This window comes from Lucilia cuprina, chromosome 6, assembly GCF_022045245.1.
Source record: "Lucilia cuprina isolate Lc7/37 chromosome 6, ASM2204524v1, whole genome shotgun sequence".
Classification (NCBI taxonomy): Eukaryota; Metazoa; Arthropoda; class Insecta; order Diptera; family Calliphoridae; genus Lucilia; species Lucilia cuprina.
Window position 1 is genome coordinate 15,595,107 of NC_060954.1, and position 4,953 is coordinate 15,600,059.

Genomic DNA, 4,953 nt, shown 5'->3' on the forward strand with positions numbered 1-4,953 from the left:
ATAGATAGATAGATAGATAGATAGATAGATAGATAGATAGATAGATAGATAGATAGATAGATAGATAGATAGATAGATAGATAGATAGATAGATAGATAGATAATTTTGAATGTAAAACTCATTCTGTTTTCCACTTAACTACAATGTACTGACTTCTCAAGCTACCCACATATCTGCCGAATAGCACATATAATGGCATTGAATGCAGCAAAATAGTAAGTGCTTACTAATCGCTACGTTCAATTATTGTAATCTTCTTAGAAATGCTGTAATAAGTATGTCCGTATATATTCGTACTACGCTTGCCTGCCTCGTATGTGTTGACATGCTACTTTTCTATGTATGTATATAGAACATTTCATGCATGTTCAAAAGCATCATTTACAAGAAATTAAAGATACAAAGATACAATTTTGCTATTTCATTGCTTTAGCAACTAGTCAGATACAGGCGCAGCTCATAAACTAATTTAAATTATTGACAATTTAACTGCAAAGTCATGATACATGATATTGTTGTGATCTTTAAATTGATCTTACCTTTCCAAATATGCATATGAGTATGGGTGTATTTCTTATATATCGTCACTAAAAACTCTAACAGCCTGAACTTGTAAAGAGACACAAACGACTTTCTCATGGATACCGAAATATTAAAATTCTTTTCAACTCTTCTATTGTTGAAAGTACTATTCAGTATGTCTCAAACATGTCGCAAATAATTTACCCTAATTTGATCGTTAGTACATAGAACATGGCATTCGAGTTCCAAACAACACGCTATTTAGTGTAATTAAATTTGTCACTTTTCCATTTCTACGCATTCTCCATTTGGTGGTCTTGGGCTTATTGAATTTTTAATCAAATTTACTTTTACAGTTCTAATGCCTCCTATGCGATTCTATATATAATAAAGATTCCTTTTAATTGTCTGTAAAATTTTGCAAATTTTAAATAGGCCTTTTGTATTCTAGGCGACGATACATGCATGTTTTTTTAATTGTGCCGATAAATGTGTTTGTTAAGAATGGTTTGTTGAAATGATTTCACAGGATCTTATAGATTTTTTGTTACTGAAAATTGTGGTAGAGTAACATACTTTGGACCGTTAGTGTAGTAAAATTGTTTGCTCTTTCCTGGTTATCTGCTTCGATTGCCATATTGTAATTGAGATTTCTATCTATGAATTCTTATAATGTTAAAAGCGTGAAATTGCTGGTGGTTATTAAGTTGAGTCCATACACAATCAAATTTTGCGCATTTCACGATCTGTTTCTATTTTCTACTGTTTATTCATCTCATTGGTATGTGTTATTTTTAAACAATTTTAAAGTAGTTTAAACATCAATTTCTATTTAAGAATATATTTATACATTGAATAGCCAGTAAATAGATATGTATTTTGGTGGTATGCAAAAACATTCTAATAAATATACATACTTAGATATGTATGTATGTATGTGTTTTTTGTGGTATGTTTACACTAGATGTGATATGATTATATGTTGTAAATATATGTATGTATTTCTTCTTGAAATCATTATACCCTACACCACTTTAGTGGGGAAGGAAAAAGCAATCACTGGCCTAAAGTCAGTAGAAGGGGGTGACAAGTCTCATCATCAGGTGAAATCAATCTTCCGACAATGCGGAAGTGACCACCCTTAATGATGCCATGAAAGAATTGTATTATTAAAAATGCAATCTCCATCATCTAATGACCCATTCCAGTGCATTCCTTAACCTCTTTAAGCCCGCGCAACCACACTACTGAAATGGCTCTGTTGTTTTGGCAACAGCACCTAGAGACATATTTGGTTGTCCGAAATACCCGACAAAATGGATTAGAATCCCTCTTATAGAAACCGATTAATGTAACAAAGGAAGTAGGAATTTCCAAAGTCAATTAATTTCAATAATTGCCCCGACAAATAGTCGCGCAGCATTATCAATATATCCTGTTGAGATGGCAACAGCACCGAAGAACTTCCCCGAAGCTTAAAAAGGCTACTAAATCAATACTAATCTCCACTATATGGAGACTTTCCCAGTCTTTCACCAATTTTAGCATCACTTCCATTCCCATGATCATAAAGATCGATCTACGGGATGACAGGTAACCATTGAATACTGACCTGACAATTCTCCAGCATATACTGGCGTCCCACTACGCGAACGGTAAGAGATACCGATCGGATTTAGGAATCCAGCATATGCTGCTTTGTACACAGACCTGTTCGAAGAGAGATTTATCCAACCCATTAGGTATAGGATATATCAGTCCTTAAACCAACATTGTCTCCCTGCGATTTTGGGTATTAAACCACAACCACTAGGTGGATCCCGAAGGTACCTCAACCAACTGACCAGCCAGGACATAGTCCTGCGGGCAACTGGCCATCCGTAGTACCAGATTATGTGGTGCTCTGGTTCGACCTCATGTCAAATCATTCCGAGGCGAAGCCAAGGATACATTTGACATCACCAGTTTGTAGTCCCGGCAGACTAGAGGTATTGGTAGCTCCTCTTTACCCGGGGATTGCAATACACCATGATGGAGATTTCACCATGGAAACATGCCCCCGGGGGGAGTGGCGAGGGTATAATGGGTTTGTCATATACTCACCTTAAAGTATACAAATCGGCTTAGAATCATTTCCTGAGTCGATTAAATTATGTCCGTCCGTCCTTCCGCCCGTCTGGCGTGCTGGCGGGCTGGCTATCCAAGTAAACCTTGTGTGATAATTGTATGAAATTTGGCACACACGCTTCCTTTGTTCCAAGAAAGAAGCCTATTGAAAATGATTAAAATCGGTCCATTATTTCGACTAGCCCCTATACAACCGTACCCCCCAAATAGGGCCTTTGGGCTCATAATTATCTTTAATGTTCTATTAAGTTGACAAAACTTAGTTTTATAGAAATAAGTTTTGTCAAGGGGCTTCATTTGACCCTAGCCCCCATACAAACTCCCCTTTCAGAAAATGACTTGAAGATCAAAATTCACGTACAAACACTAACAACACTTTTAAATTCTACATAAAAAACTTGAAAGTAGACTTAACATAGGACCATATTTTCCCCTACTCCCCTTTGAGTTCTCTTGAAAAAAAAACTCTTTTTTTCAAAAAATAAGTAGGGTATCATATGGTCGGCTATGCCTGACTATACATTCATAATTGTTTTATATTTTAGAGATTTTCCATATGTATGTATTTATATATGTCAAAATTTTTCTTTTTTTCTTCTGCTAGTGTAAACACTGCAGTTCTAAAGCACTTTCATATAGTGCTATTTAATATTATTTTTGCACATCGTTGCTGAGTGTTTTTTTCTCCTATTAACCATATTTTAACATGTTAGTTTTGGCATTATACTATATACATATGCATGTACACATACATATGTACATTTCATGTTAAATTATTCTCAAAACTAATAAAATTCAATATTTATTGTTATAAACTCATTTCGTTTAGTTGCATAAGAAAGACAACCACTATAATGATGACGATGAGAGTGCTTGTGAAAATATTTGATAATAATAATAGATTTCATTATAAATTGATGGCCTATAATGGTCGCTAAAATTGATTTTGGCCATAATATATTTTGAGAATTTTATTAAATATGAAGTAAAACAACACAAATTTGCTTGTTTTTCCCGTATAGTTAGTTTGGGTACGAGTATGAATCGAATCGACTGAATAAATAATTAACCTAGATATAATATATATAAAATGGCAAATGAATTTATTTAAATTCTACTATTCAAACTATTCAAAAGTAAATTTTATGTTAATATTGTTAATATAGTAAAATAAAATGGAATTTTTGGAGATCGAGAGGAGGTTAAATACAAGATGTTCTCTCGGAAATCACTTAAACTTACATACATAAATAACGAAAGGATATATAAACCACTTTCTGAATTCAGCTCCCCAATTGATGATTCCAGATATCTAGAATGCTGCTGGGGTAATTTTAATTCTTAAACCAGACAAACTCGCTACTCAATGAGTATCATGGATTTTGGAAAGTGCTTAGCAATACAGAAAACCTATCAGGTCGCTAGTGACATTAATCAAGAACAACGACACCACCAAATCAACACTCTTCAATGATGTCTAAAACTAAAGTGTTAAATGGCTCTAAGGCAGACATGCATTTTTTCAGTTTAGAGGTCAATATAAGACTGAGCATGACACCATCTTTCATGTCAAGTTTCCTTAACAACCAATGGATGTCTCATTTTTTACGTATGCAGATATTTGCACCACGTTTACATTAGGTGTCAACATAAGCGCCCAAATCACTCAATACTTAGTACCAAAGAAGTAAGGACTGCATTATTTATACCCAATGGCGAGGTTTGCAAACCGCTTAAAATAATGCACTCCATTACTCCATCACTCACATGAGCAGACCAGACTACTATCAGACAGACAATATAACGAAATGATGACTAGACAGTTTCTTTGGGCATTTCATTGTTTAGTCATCCCAACCATTAGATTTTGTTACAGGATCCACAATCTTGGTATATTTAAATGGACTTCCGATGCTTTCGCAGTGGAAAATGGAAAGGAAAATGTTCCATCAAAAGTTGGTCAACTAGCAAAAAAACAACAACTTAAGAATAGAGGTACTAAAAAATACCTGAAATAGTGATGATTTTAACACAGGCTTGTCGTAGGAGGAATGTCCTTTTTATTTAATTCCAAATTCACTGCTTCTAAAGACATTCTCAGAAAGTAATGTTTATGTGAAATTGTAGTATTATAGAATGCAACTAATATAATTCAAATAATATTGACATAAATATATAAATTCATCAATTGAAAAAAAATGGTTTAAACCAAAAAAATCCAGTACAAAAAATACATTAAATTTAAAAACAAAGGATAGTTAACTGTCTCTAAAAAGTCAAGCTTTTGTTGAGTTTAAAGATGA